Below are 22926 nucleotides of genomic sequence, written 5' to 3'. Positions count from 1 at the left end.
TCTAGACTGCTGCCTATTCTTCATCTATTCTCTCTCTCGAAGAATCTTCTTCTTCTTCTTCTTCCATTCTCTCGAACACATTGTTAATTCTCAGATTTTACAGTTTTTACATTATGTCTAAAAAAAAAATCAATAAAGTTTTGGGTCATGGCATGTTATCTTATGGCAAAGGTGGGTTTATTCGACATTTATTCAACCAGGAAAGTCCCACTGAGATCAGACATCCCAAAACCATACCAGCTCCACTGATGTGAAGGGTCCCACACTACAAAAACGAAATATCAAGAAATGAAAGCATGGGTTTAAATTACAGCCACAAGTAAAAGCCACCAAGAACAATTGGCCATATGTCAAGGACTGTATTTTTCAACCCAATGTTTTCACTTGCTCTCCCTCCCTCATAATCGCCGGTTGGGTCAAGCTGACACCCCAGATTGCATAAAGGCCACAGAACCCCCACTTTGATTCACACCTGCTTCTCCACAGCCTCATCTACTAACGACCCTCACTCTCTTTCCCTCAGAGGTGACATCATCCCCTCTCTCCCTCAACACCTCGTGCCGCGATGTGCCCAGGAGGCGGCGCCATTGTGCCAGACAGGACGACACACACACGCGATCCTTCCAAACCCCCCCACCCCCTCCCCTCCTGCTCTCCCCGCGATAAAGCGCTACGTCACGGGCTCGCGCTGCTCTGCTGGAGGGGAGAGAGCGGCGGAACATGGCACGGCCCACGGCTCGCCCTCATGGATAGAGTGACAACCCCGGAGCCTGCCGCCGCGGTGAGTACCGGGTCATCCGCGTGTGTGTGTTTTTTTTTTCTTTTTCTCTGACGAGGCGTAAAAGTGCGGGACACGCGGGGGGGGGGGGGGTTGGTGGCAAGGCGCATGTGACCGGGACTCGCGCGTAGCATCAGGACAGGGGGGTGTGTGCGCACGGGGGAGGCGAGACACGCTACGATATCCGGTAACGGTAAGGGCTCCGTGCATTCTCTCGCCAGATGTTGTTGCGCTGTTGTTACTGTCTTCGTTTTTCCCCCCGTGCGCGTGCCGTCAGGTGTCCCCCCCCCCCCTCTATACGCAGATGCACGCGCTGTTCCGCGCCGCGGCTCGGGTCCGTTCCCGCTGACTGTCACGTTACACCGGTGACACAGCGCTCTGCCTCTCCACGTGAACTCCATTTGACTAAACAGCATCGATTTTTTTATTCGCCTTTTTTTTGGCTTTCGCATGGACGCCACAACCAGGAAGCGTCACTTTCCTCGCGCCGTCTATTGTGCAGTTATTATGCCGTCTATTTATAGGCCCGTGACTTCTAATTACGTTCGTCGCTGTTACACCCTATTGCATGTTCATGTTAATCCTTATTGCCCTCACTTCTAACATATTTGCATCATTGCTTCGTGGTCACATGGAGCAGGTGCACCCCCCCTTTCAGACCGTCCTGTCCCATCTCACTTCACTTTGTCCCATGTTGCTTTGGTCAGTGTATCTTGTTTAATTGATGACACATTATGAATACGGCTTGATGTCTATTGTTTGTGTATTTAATTGCATTCCAGTAATTGTCTTAAACCGTGATTCATGTTCATTGCAACTTGTGTGATATTTAGGGTATGGTAGTACATCCATCCATCCATTTTCTTCCGCTTTATCCGGGGCCGGGTCGCGGGGGCAGCAGTCTCAGCAGAGATGCCCAAACTTCCCGATCCACACACACCTCCTCCAGCTGTTCTGGGGGGACCCCGAGGCGACACCAGGCCAGCTCGGAGACATAGTCCCACCACCGTGTCCTGGGTCTTCCACGAGGCCTTGTCCCACTAGGACATGCCTGGAACACCTCCCGCGGGAGGCGACCAGGAGGCATCCGGAACAGATGCCCGAGCCACCTCAGCTGGCTCCTTTCGACGTGAAGGAGCAGCGACTCTACTCCGAGCTCCTCCCGGGTAACTGAGCTCCTCACCCGATCTCGGAGGGTGCGCCCAGACACCCTGCGAAGGAAACTCATTTCGGCCCCCTGTATTCGCGATCTTGTCCTTTCGGTCATGACCCAAATCTCATGACCATAGGTGAGGGCGGGAACGTAGATCGATCGGTAAATCGAGAGCTTTGCCCCCCGACTCATTGTAGTAGTCATTGTGGTAGTACATGTATATGATATAATATAACATTTCATGGTCAGATAAGGGGGGCTCAAGCAGTGTCGTGTCGCTGATGTTTTGACCCCGGCCATGTCCACGTGAAACAAAAACTGACACACAGTTCTGTCAACGCAATGGAACGCAGGTAATCATTTTGTGGAAACATTATTCAGACACGCAGATGCAAAGTTGAGTTTAACATGGCTTGTGACTTTTCTCTTAGAGGACATGAAGAGGCGGTTTGTTTAAAGGAACAGGCCATCGTTTTTCCATACTGAGATATGTTCTCACCAGAGCTTAGACGAGTTGATGCGTACCTGTCTGGTCTTTGTGCGTGTCCGTGGAAGAGCGTGGTCACCTCTAGCTTCACCCTGTTTGGAGCCATAGGAATATACTGGGAGAGGTTTAAATGCTAACAACATCTATGGTCGTTTTACGTGACTGAGGGCACACAGTTCTTCCATGCTGTGATATGTTCTTACCTGAGCTTAGACGAGTTGATACGTACCTGTGTGGTCTTTGCACGTGTCCGTGAAAGAGCTTGGTCGCTTCTTACTTCGCCCCCGTTTGGAGCTATAGGAATACATTGGGAGAGGCCAAATGCTAACAACATCTTTGGTCGTTTTGCGTGACTGAGGGCACGCACAAAGACCAGACAGGTACGAATCAACTTGTCTAAGCTCAGGTAATAACATACTGTATCTCAGTGTGGAAAAACGGTGGCCTGTTCCTTTAAGCCAGGGGTAGGCAACGTCAGGCCCGAGGGCCAAATCCGGCCCTTCAGCGCAGAACCTCTGGGAACCTCTGGCCCTCAAGGTGATTTTGAGAAACATTATCACTCAAATCAGAGAGAACTTTTAACATTATTAGAGTTAAATGGGTAGAAATACTGTCAATACACCCAATTAGTCATATATTGTGTACAACACTGGCATTTGAAGGAAGTGCACTGGAAAAAGCATAATCGCATAAAGGAAGAAATGACATAACTCTCTTGAATGAACAGATTAAATCTAAGGTTTGAGTAGATTTGGTCTGGTTTAAGATGAGATAAAACCTCTAGTAGTAGTTATTCTCTTAATTCAGATAATTTTGTGTCATTTCAAGTGAAAACAATTATTTTTTCTGATTTCAAGTGGGTATTAGTCTTGTTCCATTGGCGCTAACATTTATATCTTGGATTAGTTCAAACCAACTGAAATTAAACATAGAAGAACTTTTATTCAAGCAATTTTAAGTAATTTATCTCATTTAAGATTTGGGCTAACAATCAGCGCCTTCGGCCCTCGGTCTATTCACAGTAAAGAAAATCGGCCCTGCTTTAAGCTGTTGGCGCAGAATAGCAGCCATGTCTATATCACCCAACGCCACCTATGGCTACATTAGATTCTTATTATGGAGTCGATGAATAACGTGCAACACAAAACTGAGCTCTCATTGCCATTGTGACGCATCCTGATTGCTGGCATTTTAGAGCTCGATGACATTCCTGACCCAACCCTTCATCAAATGTCAGACACTGCAATCTTCTCCATCAGTTTCCATCTTCTCTGACTGCGTCTCACCCTCACATGTTCAGAAACGCACACGTCCCTTTTGTATCAGTTTATCAGTTTCAGCCTACATTGTTTTCCTGACAAAATGTGCACAGCGAAACCGAAGGTCTCGCTTCATAAATTCACGCTCGATCTCAGACACGTTTCCAAAAACCGTGCGGACCGAGCATACATATTAAAGTATTGACAATCTTGTGTAAATTACTACATTCAAATTCACAACCAGCGTCTTTGATTGACAGCATTACACGTTTTCCTAATCTCCCCGCTGTACCCTTTGGACCCCGTATTCCCCACGCAGACCCGACGTACCTCTTGACAGTCCACTGAGCACATCCGCTTTAACCGCGGCGTGGCTGGATTCGCGCCGCCCGCTCCGCGCTGTCCGCACACGGCTGGCGGCCATATTGATTTAGCGTTGCGCTTTCGATTCTCGTGAGTGATGAGCTTAGCCCTTCACCGCGCGGGACGACACTAACCACTACAGCGCCGTTTTCAGAAGTGGGGGTCCACGAGCGGGCCAGGTGTGTTTGTAGAGCACAATTTGCACATGAGGCTATTCAAAGTACTTCACGGTTGCATAAAATAAAATAAAAATTCAAATAAAATAAACGAAAAGCGTCGGGTGCATGCGTCCTAAAGGCTTGTAGCGAGATATGCGGTTCTCAAGGCGCAGTATGGAGCTCAACTGTGGAAGGTTCTCAGGAGTATTAAAGCAGTGCTACGCTACTCATGCCCCTAGAGGCCATAAGCTCCACTGCAGGTGTCGTAGCATGTTGCGTTTTTTTACTCATTAATTGTCCGTGAGAGTAAATATTACGCTGACAGAAAAGACAAAGGGAGAGAGGGATATTGTACATCCAATTACACAATGGATTTTCACTCAAACTTGGCTGTAAATACTGTTTATGTGTCACTAGCCCGCACAGTTAGCTTTGCCCGTTAGCCTGTTAGCTTCTTCTTCGTAATTCCATTAGTGTGTATTGGTGACTCCTACCCGGTGGTTTTCTGGCCAGAGACACCGGGGGAGATGAAAGACCCCCCAATCATCCCATCACCACATGTATTACCCCCAGAGGGACTACGAAAAGGATGTGTGAACAAGTTACTTAGTACTGCTTTTAAAACAGAAACATCATGGAAATTCGACTTTTTGGGAGTTTTACCACAACCACTTGACGAGTGCTTTTGGGTCAGTGTGAATTAAACCAGGACACTCCGGCCGATCTAAAGAGCTGTTCGCTAAGCAGCTTCTGTCGCAATTTGGAGCGGGAAGGGTGTGGTGCGAAGAATGCCCGCCCGACATAGTTTCGGCTTTTGAGTTAAAGGAACAGGCCACCGTTTATCCATACTGAGATATGTTCTTACCTGAGCTTAGACGAGTTGATACAAACCTGTCTGGTCTTTGTGCGTGCCCGTGGAAGAGTTTGGTCTAACTTCACCCCGTTTGGAGCTATAGGAATACATTGGGAGAGGCTAAAGGCTAGCAACATCTTTGGTCTTTTTGCGTGGCTGAGGGCACACTGTTCTTCCATACTTTGATATGTTCTTACCTGAGCTTAGATTAGTTTATATGTACCTGTTTGGTCTTTGTGCCCGTGGAAGAGCGTGGTCGCTTCCAACTTCACCCCCGTTTGGAGCTATAGGAATACATTGGGAGAGGCTAAATGCTAACAACATGTTTGGTCGTTTTGTATGACTGAGGGAACGTAATCAACTCGTCTAAGCTCAGGTAAGAACATATCAAAGTATGGAAGAACAGTGAACTCTTCTTTTAAGAAAGGACTTTTTAAAATGACCTCGCCAAATATTTGTTTTGAAGAGTCTTGAAGTAAAGCTTTTGTCTCCGTGTAGCGTTTGCAAAGTGCTCCACATCCTCCCTGTATTTAGCCACGAGTGAGAAATCACCATCGTGCAATATCAGGGAAGCGTGCAAAATGATGGGAATGTGTTTGCTCGACACTCTTCACGTGAATAAGTTTCTCCGATTGTCATCACGCGGCTTATAGCGCGGCGTTCGGTGCATGTGAAAACAAACAGGACTAACGGGGAAGCAAATACAGCTGCGATGAAACATGTTTTAGACACACTCAAATAGAAGTCCTTTGATAACCTCAATCTGCAACTAGCATTGTCTGTATGTGGCTAAGAACTAAGCAGAGTTGATGTTCCTGCCTGTTTGTTTATGTTTTAAAGGGGCTAGATGCAAGTTTGCCATTTTATACTCACTACTGCCACCTCAGGTCATACGTGTAACTGCACCTTCTATATTAAGCTCGTGCATGACGGCACTTCAGACCCGAATTAACACTTTTTTGACAGTGCAGGATTTTAGAGGCAGTTGTGGTGAACAGGTCTGGGCTCATTCTACGCATTAGGACATGGTTGGAACATGTAGGGGGAGGAAAATACATAATTTTGACATTTTTAAACTCCCTTTAAGGCGAGACACTACAGGTGAATAGGGAAAAAAATGTATATTAACAGATATCAATTTGAAACCTTTGCTGTAGATCACTGACATAAATGTGAGAAAAAAATACATTGCAAGTTTTCTGTCATTTTATCTTTTCATATAAGAACAAGGTGTTTTATGCCTAAAAATGCCCCAAATTTCTCATCTTTTCGGCGACGAAATCTGAATAATGGATAGAGCTACATTCAAATTTATGGCTTCATTTTATTGATGAATGAGTTACCAAGACTTTTTCAGAGGGGATTTTGGATATCTTGTTAAGTTTTAAGTTTTTAGTGGAAAAATTAGTAAAAAATTAATTTTCGCCTTATTTTTTGACATTCAAAACTCAATAAATGGGGCTTTAGGGATTAAATAATAAAAAATCCCTCTGAAAAAATCCTCCAAATATTGTTCAGTCCAAGGCTGGAAAATTTGAAGTCTTTAGGTCCTACTGACGTGGACATAGTGTCGCCACAATGACAGAAAAATGTGTTTTGAGAAAGAGGCCCTTGAAATTGTGTTCTCCCATATAAGTCTATGGGGGAACATTGAATCAGTGCAATATTTAAACATGTGTTTGTCAAGATTAGGTATATTTTCTGTTTCCAGGTGAAAGCTTGTATGTTAAGAGACCAATTTGGCCCAAAACCTGAACACTGAAAAAATTGAGTTTTGCCTGTAGTGTCTCCCCTTAAGTTTTACAACAGTCTAATTCATTAATTTAGGCCCTATTTTGTATATCTCCCGTTTACTTTTCTATTGCTTATTTTCGTCTTGCTCTCAACCAAACAACCAGTCAGTTGTGCTTTGTATGAAATGTTTGAATAATTTAGCATAACAATCCCTATATTAAGCAGCCTCTCAACACAGAAAAAAACAACAAAACAGCCTCCGCACGTGAGATCTCCTTCCTGTGGAGCTGGTGTGGTCCGAAACGTGATCCTGTTCTTTTTAAATGTCGCTCTGACATTCACAGACTTAGCACATCTTTGACTTTTCACACTTCGCAGGAGACTCGAACACGCCGCATTTAATTAACATTATATTATTAAAGGTGAGACAAAAGAGGGGCAGGATCCAACTTGATCATTTGTATTGTCGACTGTTGTTAGCACTAGGGCTAAGCAGCTTGGGTAAAATTCACCAGTCTGCTTGAGTATGAGGGCGAGGATTGGATTCAAGAGGCGAATGCACTCTAAGGGTTTCTCTTTTGGAAAACTAAATCTACTGAAACATTAAAACAAATTGAGCTGTATCTCTCCCATCAAAACTACTTCCACTTACTTCCTCTTAAAAAAAAGTGTGTTTGATCTTTACGTACAGTTTGGCCAATCTTTGGACAGCACAGAAATATTCATAATCTGTGAAGTTGTCTGCCCTCCAGTGATATTATCGAACATAAAACTGCCCTTTGATGCGAGAATGAGCTCGTGTGAAGTGCCTTTAATCCCATGTATTATGTATTGTCCATTAGCGCTGGTTAAAGCCTGGTGTTTTCTCGGCGGCTCTGGTTTCTCCCTGGGATTAGAGCGAGGTGTGCGAGGAGACATCACACGCTGTGACCTTTAGCAGCTATTTGACATTAATTTATTTGTTCTGGTGGTTTTGCATGCATTTAAAGCGTGTTAGATAGCCTACGCTTTTATGTTCTTCTAATTATTATTGGTTTATCTGGGAAATGCTTGTGGTGAGTGTTGTTTGTAGTAAATTGACACATTTTTATGATCTAAAACATCACTGACAATGAAAGAGGGAAGGTTCCACTGGACTCATGGCCCTGTGGTACAGTATGGTTGCATGGAAACATCTTTTCATGTGCCACATCCTGTGCTCTTGTTGAATACAAAAGTTAAATAATAGCAAATGTCATATGTCATTATTAGGGTTTCTGTGAGTCATTCATTTTGGCAAAATCAAGGCATTAAAGGGGCTGGATGCAAGTTAGCCATGTTATACTCACTACTGCCACCTCAGGTCATGCGTGTAACTGCAGCTTCTATATTAAGCTCGTGCATGACGGCACTTCGGACCCGAAGTAACAACTTTTTGAGTGACAGTGCAGGATTTTAGAGGCAGATCTGGACTCATTCTACACATTAGGACATGGCTGGAACCTGTAGGGGGAGGAAAATACATAATTTTAGCATTTTTAAACTCTGTATAGTCCCTTATAATGTCATTAAAGGGGCTGGATGCAAGTTGGCCATTTTATACTCACTACTGCCACCTCAGGCCATATGTGTAACTGCACCTTCTATATTAAGCTCGTGCATGACGCAGTTGTGGTGATCAGGTCTGGGCTCATTCTACACATTAGGACATGGCTGGAACATGTAGGGGGAGGAAAATACTTAATTCTAACATTTAAACTCCCTATAGTCCCTTTAAGAAGCATTAAATTAGATTTATATTAAATTTATTGGAAAATTATGACATTGCTCAACAATTTTGACTGTGTTTTTCTGTTTTGTCCAATTCTCTTTGATCAGCTTGATGAAATGTTTGCAAATCTTAACACATTGAAATTACGAAACTAGACACTCTAATACACCTTATTTTGAAATAGAAGATGATGAAAAACTTGTGAAAAGTCACATCTGGACATTTCATATGTATTTTTGCGATTCTTTTCTTTTTTTAGTCTTTTTTTAGCAGAGGAGAGAGGAGTTAATCAGAAAGGACAGTGTTTCATAAAATACACATTATCTCCATTTCTTGAAAAAAATCAGTGATTTTGGTCAAAACTAGCATCTGTTTAGCTTTGATTTCTCCGGAACCGAGGCACATATAATTAAACTGTTTCCACCTACGGAGAGCTTAGAGTCTCACCTTTCAAACGAGCCATAGCTACAACACAGAATACGCTGTGGTGCTACAAATATCATGAAAAATGGTCTGGATTGTTGGCACTCTATTGCTAAATTCCCAAAACAGCGCAGCACTCAATGTGTTAAGACATGAAATACACGCTGATATTTTTCTTTGCCTATGACATTTCTTCCACTTGTCACACATATCTTAATGAAGCTGCACGGTTTGTTGAAACATTGTCTTTGACTCAAGTAAATCTTTCCAGAAGTGAAGACCGAACCTGAAATCCAGCCCATCTCGGTAACAGAAATCTACAAACCTACCAGTGACGGCTTAAAAGTTTGCAATTTGATTCTCCGCGCATTCCTAGCATCTTTCCATTCACACATGGCTGTAGCTTTAAATCCATATTCCTATTCATAATCCCCTCCTCTCTCTCTCTCCTAACCTCCTTTTCCCCCTATATCACCAGCAGCAGCGGCGGCGGCAGTATCAGCAGTAGGAGCTTATGTAACAGCCTAAATATTAAGCCCGATCCCTCTCTTTAATGCGGCGCTTCACGTGAGCCGCTGGTAATGGCTTGCATCTGGGTTACGCTGTTCCACTCTCTCACACGGACAGTCGGCACGGGCCTGTCACCTTCAGACTCGCTCCGCTTCCTCATGCTCCTCGAGTGTTTCCTCAATGGCAGCCTCGATATCCTGTTATGTAGCCTTCAAACAAGCTTTTCCAACTTTCATCCAACCACCTTCCCCAGTTTGGTGTTGATGAGAGATCAGATGTGTGTGGCCAGATGTTCTAATCCTTTAGCTGCTAAATGGATTAGCACACTCATTATCTGTGGCTGTGTATTTAGTATTAATAGGGAGAAAAGGAAACAACATTTGAAAAAACATAAAGGATGTCAACTTTCGTTTGTAGTCCAGTAGAGCTTTATTCATGTGTCACTCGATTGTTTTTTCATGCCGTGACCCCCCGAAAATCAGTCAACTTGGGCCCCCCTTCTGTAAAATGTAATTAGCATTTATAATAATTCAAGGTGCAGGAACGTTTGAAATGTGATATAATGATGCTAGTTTTGATAATTTCACTAAAATATGCTGTTTTCAAGCAACAATACATGAAATTAAATGTAAGAAATGGAGTCTCTTTTGACCTCCACTTCAGTGTCCCACGGACCCCACTTTGGGAACCATTGAACTAAGGGATATATTTACTGAGTCAGATGCTAAGCTGTACTGACAACTTAAAATTAGCTTTTTAGTAGCATGTTGCGCCAGATTTATCATTAGAAACTGGATATTTTATACAAATCTTGAGTACACCTGCTTTTCGCCCTACGAGGGGGGTCCGGGTGTCCTCCCCCTTTAAAGATTGAAATAAACACCATCCAATTTGATGGGAATGTCATGTTTTTTTTTTTTTTGAAGAGGGGTACTTTTTCCAGGTATTTGATAATAATGTTAAACAAATCATCACTATCTTACACTAACTGTTAGAAAATGCAACGCTGATCTGCAACAACGAACATAAACTACTTCCTGATCCTATGAGCGAGCTAGAATAAGCCCCTCCCACTCCCCCACTCCTTCTTGTTCCCCTTTGCTGCGGAGCTGTTTCAATAGAGTACAAAAAAAAAAAACCACCACTTGGTTTGTGTGCCTGTAGTGAAGCTAAGATGGCAGTTAGCGCTCGTGCTTCACAGCTAGAAGGTCCCGGGTTCGATTCCCAACAGGACGGGGCCTTTCTGTGTGGAGTTTGCATGTTCTCCCCGTGTCTGCGCAGGTTTCCACCGGGTGCTATGGTTGGGGTTAACCCTAAACCTTTTAAAGAAGTAAGCTTTGCAAAAGATCGAGAGTATAAAGGGGATAGATCCAAGTTGACCATTTTATGCTCACTACTGCCACCACAGGTCATACGTGTAACTGCAGCTTCTATATTAAGCTCGTGCATGACGGCACTTCTGACCCGAAGTAACTTTTTGAGTGACAGTGCAGGATTTTAAAGGTTGTGGTGAACAGGTCTGAGCTCATTCTACACCTTAGGACATGGCTGGAACATGTAGGGGGAGGAAAATACATAATTTTAACATTTTTAAACTCTGTATAGTCCCTTTAAGCATTTCCTGGGTACATAGGAAATGTGTGGACTTTTTATTGTATTTTACCCTTATAGGGACTATACAGAGTTTAAAAATGTTAAAACGATGTATTTTTTAAGTTTCTTATGTGGCATTTGTCTGTTTTCATGTCGTGTAATGTCCTTTTGTACGTTGACAGTGCACTTTGAGCTCATTGCACCCTTTTTTTTTCCAAAGTGTTTTTTATACTGCAGATGGCTAATAAACTGAACTGAACTGACCTCGGCTTTATGGGACAAGGAGGAGCTTTTTGGGAGCGAGGTGAGGATCCAAAGATCTTCAAAGACGTTGCGCTAGAGGCTCGTAACACAACTCCGGGTATGTTTTTGATTGGAAAACAATATTGTAGCACGGTCAAAAACTCTAAAAAGTACATTTGGCATATTTAACGTCTTGACATCAAAGACATGATCAGAAAATGCGACATGGTCTCTTTCATTTTCAGCTCTGAGTGGCAATCAAAAACCCTCCGAGTGCCAACATCTGATCCACACCAGTGATGCGTCACCAAAGTAGACATTTTTTTTTTACATTTTTGCATTGAAGCTACATATTATACAACGAACCGTGTTCCTCAGACAAACAGACTTCGTTAAGCACATGCTCAGCTCTCCTTTCCTTGTGAATGACCTTGCTATGTTCCCTTCCTTTGCTTCCTACCTTCCTTCCCTTAACTCCTTCCTCGCTCCCTCCAACACGGCGTCTCACGTGGCTGCCTCTGTTCTCTCATTCACAAGTTTTGTACCTTTTCTTATTAAAGGCTTCTGGGTTTGTATTGAGGAGGTGGTGAATAGGGCTCTCCCTTTTGTCAGCCCCGCGTCTATTTGAAGTTACAGCTAACCCAGTTTCTCAGGGAGCCCACGGTCTGAGCCTCTGCACGTGGATGTGAAGCGGAGAGAGGAAGCAAGTTTTTCAGAAGAGAGAGATGAATGAGACGAGACGAAGACGGGGCAGAGTGAGCGAGGGAAGAATACAGGTCTGCTGTGAGGGGATGTGATGGGTTACAGTACATTTTTAGTTGGAATATTAGAAGCATGTTTCCTTTTTTGCATATTCTGCCAATAAGACAGGTCTTCTTCAGTGCAGGGTCCCGCTCCTGTCACTAGAACAAAAGCCATTGTCCTGCACGATCTATCAGCGCTTTGTTCTCATCCCGACACGGTGGATCCATCTCCCTGTCATGTCCCACGGCGCATAGACAACTACAGGAAGGACAGTTAACCATCACATGCTCCTAGTCCCATTTCGAGATGTCGAGATCTGATCCCTGGACACATTGGAGACATAGGCCTGATCATATTGGGATTCAGGGTTATCTCTGATTAATGCCACACTTTGCTCAAACCGGGACAGTTTTTTACACCCAGTCCTATTGGTCAGTGAGTGAGTTCGCCCAGTTAGCCCCGGTTAACACGATGTGCGTTCATGCCCAAGAGCTGTTTCTGAAGTTACTGTGTCCTACGGATCTTTAACTACTATTACACCCACGGTTACATCAGGATCTGCCCCAGTGTTCAAACTCAAAACCGCCTAAAACTCTTTAACAGAGGCCAATTAGCACGTGGCTAGCAGCTGAATGCTAACAATAGGCCTATACTCTGCCTACGATGTGACTTCAACAAACTATAAATTCAACAAGCACGGCACAACTTTAAAGGCCTCTTAAGTAAGTGCTTTATTTGTCATAGTGCTCAGGTGTTAGTCCTGAGCCGCTGCGACTGAGCCCCACCACTGTGGGTCAACCTGAGCCGCATGTTTTTGGAGGTCGGGGAAACCGTAGTATCCACAGGAAATCTGGCTGGCTGCCTTCTGTGCTCCTCTGATCCTCTGAAAAGGTGCACGGCCACCTGGGTTTGTCCCTGTTTCAGAGCGTGGTGTCCTGCACTGGTCAGCTCCACCTCCTCCTTCCTTTTCCTCCTGCGCAGCTCCATCCGCTCCACAGCAGTCTTTCACCATCTTCTGGGAAGAGTGTTGCAGTTCATCTGTTTTATCCTCCAGTGAACTTACATTACTCGGTACAATAGTAGGGATAGAAGGCATGTGTGGCTAGGCTGTGAGTCTTGCCCGGATACCTCCTCATTTGTCCTCATTTGTACCCTTTAGTGGGTGACGCCTCCACTGTGCTGCAGGTATGGGGGGCTATTTGTGCCACTTCAGTGTTTCAGAAGAAGAAATTTGTACTCATAAAAAGCAGCTTTCTTCAGAACAATTATAGACTCTCTGCAGTCAAATAAATCCGTCAAACCTCACAAAAACACGGTAAAGACGTACAAAAGTATCCAGTAAAACAATTTAGAGCACAGAAGCCACAAATGCAGTTCACAGAAACAGGTAAAAACAACAACAACACAGCTGTACCACGAGAGAGGGAGATTGACTTCTCTTGTTTTCATATGATCGATCAGAGCTAATGTTAGCTGTAGCTCCGATGGGAGTCTTCAGTCTGTCTCATAGTCCAACAAACATCCTCTGCGCTGATCCACCCACTAAAGGCAGCTCTCCTGACATCTACGAGTAGTGCGGCTTTGCTGAACAATGACAGTAGTTCGTTAGATGCATATAATGGGACGTTTTTTGACGATGTGTTGGAGCAGTCTGTGTCGGGTAGTTAGTTTCCGGGGCAGGGACAGCATGTGTCACTTTGGGCCAATACAATGCACTTTGATACGACTAGACTGTTAGACTCTGCTCTAATCTGACTGCAATCGGCCCAGGCAGGTCGCCGATCGGCTCCCGGGATCGTCAGATTCATTTTGATGAATTACAAATGCAGCCGTAGGTTTGGGCAATCGTGTTCTGGTTGATGAGGTGAGAGATCCGACTTTCCCTTTGTTCATGTAACCACAGAGAGTGACAGGGGGATTTAACCAATCACAGTGTGGTTTTCCCAGTCTGCAGCCGTCCGTATCAAAAGCGGTCAAAGTATAAAACAGCAGTGATTCTGTGCCAGATATTGCAGCAGGATTACCTTTTTTCCCACCTCTAAATATTCAATAAAAAGAAACTACTTTGACAAGGGGCTGAGGACTTTCTCTTTTTACCCAATAGAAAACTACTCAAATGGAACCAAAAGCTATTACATCAGGACAGGCCGTGTAAAAACCAATCACATTGCAAATGCAATGATGTAAGAATTTATCTCTTTAAGCGCTTCTATTGTTCGGCTTAAATTGAAAGATAAAGATAAAATAAAAAGCCTAAACTGAGAGAGAAAGCGGTTTCTGGTAATACATGGGGAAACAGACGACGTTATCCTGGATTGCTAACCGCGTGGTTTAGTCTGTGTTGTGATTACGGCATTTGTTTAGCAGTTCAGCAGCACCGACTTCTGATGAATCAACAGGTGAAGCACTAAACTTGACTCAGACATTATAAAGCAGGGGTGAGCAAGTCATTTTCATGAGGGGCCACATGAGAAGCCTGAATTGAGTCGGAGCCGCACCAACAAACTCAAACTTATTCTGCTCAACTTGGTGTATTTTGAATAGCTGATACTTACCGTTATTTAGTAGGACCATTATTTTCTGTAAGTATTTAGCCATGTCAAGCCAAGGACGCGCATGTGTGCATCATTATTTAGGTTATTCAACTTTTTATCCTGGTTAACTTGAACCATCGCACTGAAGCACCTCGGAGCTTCCTTCAAACGGAGTTTGTTGGAAATGAAGCAATGCGCTACAGCAGGGTCTCCAAGTACATTTCCCTGGGACCAAATATAAGGGGAGTGAATCGCCAGGGTCCATAAACAAAAGCTCCAAAATAAAAAAAAATAGTTTTGATTGGGAAAATACTATTGAGGAAACTTTTTTTCAATAAATGAATAACAATGAGCCTGGCAGGACTGTAGCCTCATAAAAATGGCTTATACTTCTTGCACTTTACAAGCCCGTGTCACAAGTCTCATACATTGTTGTCAATATTCATTCACACCACACTCGTGGTAAGCTACTATTGTAGCCACAGCTGCCCAGGGACAGACTGTCCATTTCCCACTTGACTACATTGTGTTGTTTATATTCTGATCTTTCATTCTGTCATTGCCCTCTGCTGGACACCTGTGGAATTCTTTCATTTTATTGTTGTTTAAGCTGCCCCCTAGTGGCTGAAGTGAGCATTCTGGTAATTTCCTAATTTCTTGAAAAAAAAGAAAATCATAACTCTGCACAGGAATGGGCTGCAGACTTCCTTTTTTTTTTTTTTTTTTTACATACTTATGAATTCATGCTCTTCAAGTCGTGGGCCGGACTGAATAATCTTGTGGGCCGATTTTCTTTCACTAAAGTTGAGTGAAATGTACCCGTTTGGTTTTTCCTGCACCTAACTTTGCACAGGAGCCACTCAGAAGTTGTTTTCACAGTTTAGGTGCTTTTAGGTTGTACTAACGTTGTACTTATAGGCGATTTTCTATTATTAATAAGTATTTTTGTTGTAATGTAATGTAATTCCTGTTTCCCGCTCTCATTTATAGTCTCTGATTGGTTTATACATGCATACTATACACCACTTAGAGCAACCTGAAGGCTTTATTTACAACCAAGATCCTCCATGCAGACCATACACAGACTGAAGCAGTAGAAATCATAAAGATGAAATACAGTATCTGTGAACCCGCCATTTGCCAAAACATTTCTATCACAATTTGTAGTCTGTGTAATCTCGCTCTTCTCCCTCCCACGAGCGGAAGCAATGATGAAGAGATGATCGGATTTCTTCACCTGTCAGTGGTCATAATGTTGTGGCTCGTTAAACTTCCTGCTGTAATTATTTTTTCACTATTTGTTGACATTGCAGATGAGACGGAATAACTGCTTAATAGTAAATGGAGCTTGGTCCATAATTGAATTTAAACAAGTTTGACTTTCCCCAATTACCACGATTAGATAATGCACACATACACACACGCGATGTTATTGGACGTGCTCCGGTGCCTGTCTGCTGCTCCCGCTACGTCTCGCCGTAGATTGAATATTCATAAATGAAGGATGAAATGAGAAGATAATTATGGGAATCTTAATCGGTCATAAGACACCAGTGCATTTGATGAGAGACTAATTGGAAAAATACTTAATAACTTGTTGCTTAACTGAAAAGATCTTCTTGTTAAAAGAAATGTGTTAAAAATGTAAAAAAAAAAAAAAAAAAGAAACATTAGAGGGGGAAGAATACAGGCAGTAACATGGAGTCATTACAAAGTCAAATCAAGCCAAGAAATTTGGGTTGGATTTTTGGGGTCTGATGGAGTTATATATTTTATTTGATGTATATTATTTAATTTCCCAATTACCATTTAACTTGTATTACTATAGTAAAGGTTTCAATCCTATCTTTTGTAAAATTGTTTGCTACAGGTGCAGCTATTTAAATTTGTTTTAGTGTCCTGTAGCTTTAAACCAAGTTGGTTTTGGCTCCAAGCATTTATATAGATAGATAGATAGATAGATAGATAGATAGATAGATAGATAGATAGATAGATAGATAGATAGATAGATAGATAGATAGATAGATAGATAGATAGATAGATAGATAGATAGATAGATAGATAGAGGAAAGCCGTTGTGGTTGACAGAAGGTCTGGAGAAGGTCTGGAGGGTGAAGGCATCAGTGGTGCCCGTGGTCGTTGGGGCACTCGGGGCAGTGACCCCGAAACTGGAGGAGTGGCTCCAGCAGATCCCAGGAAATACATCAGACATCTCGGTCCAGAAAAGTGCAGCTCTAAGAACAGCAAAGATACTGCGCAGAACCCTCAAGCTCCCAGGCCTCTGGCAGAGGACCCGAGCTTGGAGGAAAAAGAGACCGCCCGCGGAGGGTGAGGAAGAGTTTTTATTTTATATATATATATATATATATATATATATATATATATATATATATATATATATATACACTACCGTGCATTAAATTAAATTAATCAGAAACACAGTCTAGACGTTGTGAATGCCTATACTAGCTGAAAACAGGTGATTCTTAATAGAATACCTACATGTACCCACACAGGTGAGCAGAGGCGCATCGCTCCAGTGTCTAATGGTACATTGTGTTCGCTAATCGTGTTAGAGGGTAATTGATGATTAGAAAACCCTCGTGCAGTTATGTTCGCTCATCTGACAACTGTTGTGCTGATTAGAGAAACTATAGAACTGACCTGGGTGACCTCAAACTTTGGAACCGTGTACAGTAAATATTATAAATATTCGTGGACCTCTTCGAGTAGCAGAATTCAAGAAGAGCCAATGTATTACAGGCAAAGATTATTTTCAATTGCTAGCTAACTTAGCGGTTAACTAAATAGAAGAAATGGTTGTTTACATGTACCAGTCGAGACATTTGGAAGTTGAACAAGTCTGGTTATAGGCTATGCAATAAACAACAACAAAAACAAGTATTGATCTAGAATCATTTGGAATGCGTGGGTGATTGTGTGACTGCAGTTCAGTAAAAGGAGGGAGCACTTGTGGATACAAATCTTCAACATGATTTCACACAGCGTCCTGGAGGCCTCGGTGGCTAAAATCTAATATCGGCTGATAATATCGGCTGGCACAATTAACCACAGTCAATAGAAGTCACACATTGAATAGTTTAATTAGCGACTCGCAAAGGCTGCTTTAGGCCTCGACAAACATGTTCTGAAATGCATGTGATACTTGCAGTAGTTTAGCTCAGATTCCAGTCTTCTCTCTGATATTATTGCTCCTGTGATTTCAAAGCATCCATTTAAAGTGTGTGCATATTATCCCAAAATGGTGCAGCCCCAGCACAGAGTAAAGTTTGAGAGCAATGCCTCTTTGATTCTCTCTCCGGCTTAGCATGTGGTCGAACTGACAATAAAGCTAACTGCGAAATGTAGAAAATCCTGTTTGTTCTGGCTGTAAAAAGTCCAGATCCTGCTCCTCAGTCGCCCTTTTCAGACGCCGCGTGCTCCCGGTGTAACATGTGCGCGCGGGGCAGGAGGATGTTTACATTACTGCGGATCAGAGGCAGTTCAGCTCCGATCAAGCGGACGCCACGCAGCGCTAAACACTGACGGCTAAAACCTCAACGACAAACGAGTGGAGAGAGGGATGTAGGCAGAGACTTTGAAGAAACTAGGGCATTTACTGACAGCAGCTGTTTATGTGGGGCATAATGTTGGCATCAAAACATGTAAAACGACAATTTTAATATTGTCAGCCTCACAGTAAATTGCTTAAGTTGTTTTTTTGTTTTTTTTCGTTTGTCGCTACCTCTCAAAACACTCTTACTGATCTCTATTAAGGCTTGTGTTTTCTATTGCCTTAAATATTGCTATATTTTTGCAAAACCATTTCAATACAGAACTTCAAAAAATACTTATTCAGAGGAAAATCATGGCTTAAACTGGTCAGGTGCATTTTTAGACCTAATGATAATTTAGCGCTATAATGTGAACCCCTACTTTAACTTCTTTTATCTTAATCTTTTGTTTTTATTACGGATCCCCATAAGTTTTTACCGCAGCAATAACTATTCTTCCTACAAAAACACAAACATGTACAATAACACACTAGTCCATATGTAAACATTGAACAAAGCAGGTTAAGCTGACATTATCAGTCACAAGCACAATTTCGCTTTACATCATAGACATTGAAATTGTGCAGTGTCTTAAATACACTCAAATACAATTTAAGGGGAGAGACTACAGGCAAAACTCAATTTTTTCAGTTTTCAGGTTTTGGGCCAAATTGGTCTCTGAACATACAAGCTTTCACCCGGAAACAGAAAATATGCCTAATCGTCACAATAACATGTTTAAATATTGCGCTGATTCAATGTTCCCCCATAGACTTATATGGGAGAATGCAATTTCAAGGGCCTTTTTCTCAAAACACATTTTTCTGTCATTGTGGCGACACTATGTCCACGTCAGGCGGACCTAAAGACTTCACATTTTCCAGACTTGGACTGAACAATATTTGGAAGATTTTTTCAGAGGGATTTTTTATTATTTAATCCCTAAAGCCCCATTTATTGAGTTTTGAATGTCAAAAAATAAGGCGAAAATTACATTTTTACAAATTTTTCCACTAAAAAATAGCTTATTTTAAAACTAAACAAGAAATCCAAAATCCCCTCTGAGAAAGTCTTGGTAACTCATTCATCAATAAAATGAAACCATAAATTTGAATGTAGCACCTTATTCTTATGAAAAGATAAAATGACAGAAAAATTGCAATGTATTTTTTTCTCACATTTATGCCAGTGATCTACAGCAAAGGTTTCAAATTGATATCTGTAAATATAATTTTTTCCCTATTCACCTGCAGTGTCTCGCCTTAAACAGAAGCAAGCATGAACATTTTAATTTGATAGAATAATATCCTTCATAAGTATGGCAATTTTTAACTTATTTTTTAAATGCCTCCTCTTTACTGACCTGTGTTAAATATGGAGGCAGATGATTCCACACTGATACAGCTCTACACAACACTGGCTTCTTCCAGGCATTTGTTTTTGGTATCGGTAGTGAGTAATACATGACACTACTTCTTAACCCTTGTCTTATCCAAGCACATTTTCTCCAGTTCAGCTCTACCCAAATCTAAAAGCTTTTCAGCCGGAGCTTGCAGCCTATACAGCGTAACGCCTCATTTGAAAGCAAAGTTGTTGCTGCGCTGTCGTCACTTTTTCGTCATAACTTTGTGCTATTTTGTCACGTTATTGTCGCTTTTTTGTTGCTATCTCCTCACTATTTTGTCGCCTGTTTTGTTGCTTTTTCATCACTTTTTGTCGCCTGTTTTGTTGCTTTTTCATCAATTTCTTGCCACCTGTTTTTGCTGCGTTTCTGCCCTTTTTATGTTGCGTTTTTGTTGCTTTTTCATCACTTCTTTGTCGCCTGTTTTGACATGTTTTTCTTGCTTTCTCCTCACTATTTTGTCGCCTGTTTTGTTGCTTTTTCATCCCTTTTTGTGGCCTGTTTTGTTGCTTTTTCATCCATTTCTTGCCACCTGTTTTGCTGCGTTTCTGCCCTTTTTATGTTGCGTTTTTGTTGCTTTTTCATCGCTTTTTTGTCGCCTGTTTTGCTCCTTTTTCATCACTATTTCGTCAGCTGTTTTGTCATTTTTGCTGTTTCCATGTTGCTTTTTTGTCACCTGTTATGTCGTGTTTTTCTTGCTTTTTCATCACTTTTTGTCGCCTGTCTTGTTGCTTTTTTGACTATCTTGATGCTTTTTTCAAGAAGCTTTCAGATTTGGCTAAAGTCGAATAGGAGGATTTGCCGGGGGTCAAGAGGTAAAATATGACCTTTGCTATTATGAGACTTACAATCTACTCTCATAAACAATCATAAATGTAAACACTAATTCCAGGTTGAATTTTTAGAGCCAAATCCTGCCGTGGTTATTACCGGCCTCATGAGTCACCGATGTAAGGATCAAATCTACTCTTCTGACGTCTCCACCCGCCGTCCTCACCCGAGCATCAGACGAACTGTTCATTACACCTCCCTCATTTGTCCGCCCCGCTGAAACACCAAAGCGCCGTAACCCGTCCTGACAATAGACCCATCTCATCCACTTAAAACTCCACTTAGAGCTTTTCTTATTTTGAACCCCTCTCCTCTCTGTCCGCCCTCGGTCTGTTCGGAAGCGGCCGTGATTGACTCGTGCCTCGACTCGCGGCGACTTTTGGGAACTCTGAAGCATCAATACACATCAGCGTCGTCTCCCATCAGCCGCTCCTGGTTCAGTGCATTTAGTGTCACAAGAAAAGGAAAAAAAAAAATGATAGTTCGGATTTTACCCTACGCTGTGACCGGTTTCTAGAATGCCGTCGGTCTTGTCGGATTTTCAGGGGAACAGACGAAGATATCTTAGTGCAAATATCAGTAAGGCTCCTCTCCTCCATTTTCTATCATTTTTAATTGAAAATTAGCTTCTTCACGGGGCCCCCCCTCCTCCTGGTGACCTATGGGCGACTCACCCAATTGCTCCCCCCATATCGACTGCCCTGGTAAATCGATAAAATCTTAAAAAAGAATAAAATTTGCAAATTGAGGGTAGGCACGTGCATCATTTTCCCTCTTCCCATATAGCTCTGACCGTCAGAGTGTCAACAGAGGATAAAATTGTCAAATTGCCACTCATTTCACTTTTGTTGCCATGCTGTGACATCATCACCCTTTTCATTTTTGGCGGATTTATTAAAGGGATATTATGGAAAATCTAGCAGAAGAAGAAGAAGGTAGAAGAAGAGGAAGAAGAAGAAGGAGAAGAAGGAGAGGATGAAGAAGAAGAAAAGGTAGAGGAAGGAGAGGAAGAAGAAGATTGAGAGGAAGAAGAAGAAGGAGAAGAAGAGGGAGAGGATAAAGAAGAAGAAAAGGTAGAAGAAGGAGAGGAAGAAGATTGAGAGGAAGAGGAAGAGAAGAAGAAAAGGTAGGGGAAGAAGGAAGAAGGAGAGGATGAAGAAGAAGAAAAGGTAGAGGAAGGAGATGAAGAAGAAGATTGAGAGGAAGAAGAAGGAGAGGAAAAAGAAGAAGAAGGAGAGGATAAAGAAGAAGAAAAGGTAGAGGAAGGAGAGGAAGAAGGAGAGGAATGAGAGGAAGACGAAAAAAAGGTAGAGGAAGGAGCGGAAGAAGAAGAAGATTGAGAGGAAGAGGAAGAGAGGAAGAAGAGAGGAGGAAGAAGAAGATTGAGAGGAAGAAGATTGAGAGGAAGAGGAAGAGAGGAAGAAGAAGAAAAGGTAGTGGAAGAAGAAGAAGATTGAGAGGAAGAAGAAGAAGGAGAGGAAGAAGAGGAAGAAGAAAAGGTAGAGGAAGGAGCGGAAGGAGAGGAAGAAGAAGATTGAGAGGAAGAGAGGAAGAAGAGAGGAAGAAGAAGAAGATTGAGAGGAAGAAGATTGAGAGGAAGAGAAAGAGAGGAAGAAGAGAGGAAGAGGAAGAAGATTGAGAGGAAGAAGATTGAGAGGAAGAGGAAGAGAGGAGGAAGAAGAAAAGGTAGTGGAAGAAGAAGATGATTGAGAGGAAGAAGAAGAAGAAGAAGGAGAGGAAGAAGAGGAAGAAGAAGAAAAGGTAGAGGAAGGAGCGGAAGGAGAGGAAGAAGAAGATTGAGAAGAAGAAGAAGGAGAGGAAGGAGAAGGAGAAAGAGGATGAGGAGGATGAGGAGGATGAGGAGGAGGAGGAGGAGGAGGAGGAGGAGGAGGCAGAGGTATACTCGGTGGTGTTCAGTGTCCCTCCCCCTGACAGAAGCGCTGCCGGGGCTGCACCCATCTCTGTCCCTCTGACCACCATCAGTCATTCATGTGCACACATCATTCAGCCTTTCTAGGCCTATTTCAAAAGGCCTAAAAAGTTCCCAACATACCCGGAGTCGTGTTTTAAAACCACTTGTGCATCTTTGAGTATTCTATGAATCTTAGTAAGGTTAAAATATACTTTATTGTCCACCTTGGGACATTTCCTTTTGCATTTGACCCATTCTTCGATTGCCGCATGTGGCGACCTGTAAGGAGCGGTGTGCGACGGTAGCGCATGGTCAGAATCACGTGGCTGGAGGATTCACCTATTGTACATGTTTTTAGTGGTAGGGGAGAACATGCAAACTCCACACAGAAAGGCCCAAATGCTAAATCTGAAAATCAAACCACTTGTGTTTGTTCTGTTGCATTTTCTAACCAACAAAGTGTAAGCTGGTGATTAGGATGATCGAGTACCTGCCTCTACAGACACAGCATTTGGCATTTTTATTTGTTTTTTTGTGACTTCCATTAGGCCTACATGACACTTTTTAAACATATTATAATGCGTGTGTATGTTGTGCCATAGCTTTATCAATTACTAGCATTATCCTTCCCGCCCTAATGTATAA

General features: G+C 42.5%; 1 protein-coding gene across 4 annotated transcripts in view; it reads left to right on the top strand.

Annotated features, from left to right (window-relative positions):
- Positions 1-637: 637 nt before the first annotated feature.
- The window catches only part of usp54b (ubiquitin specific peptidase 54b), a 134372-nt gene continuing 112083 nt past the window's right edge, over positions 638-22926 (top strand). For 2 of the 4 annotated variants that reach the window (XR_013793899.1, XM_079577116.1), the window contains exon 1: positions 638-781. The gene's annotated coding sequence lies outside the window, so the exon portion shown is untranslated. Of the gene's footprint in view, positions 782-951; positions 972-22926 lie in introns of those variants that run through there. The other 2 variants (XM_079577117.1, XM_079577118.1) reach the window with 2 other exon arrangements.

The sequence above is a fragment of the Gobius niger genome (genome assembly GCF_951799975.1).
Source record: "Gobius niger genome assembly, chromosome: 19".
Classification (NCBI taxonomy): Eukaryota; Metazoa; Chordata; class Actinopteri; order Gobiiformes; family Gobiidae; genus Gobius; species Gobius niger.
The sequence above is the reverse complement of the archived record's forward strand: the minus strand, read 5'-3'. Positions and strand labels throughout refer to the sequence as shown.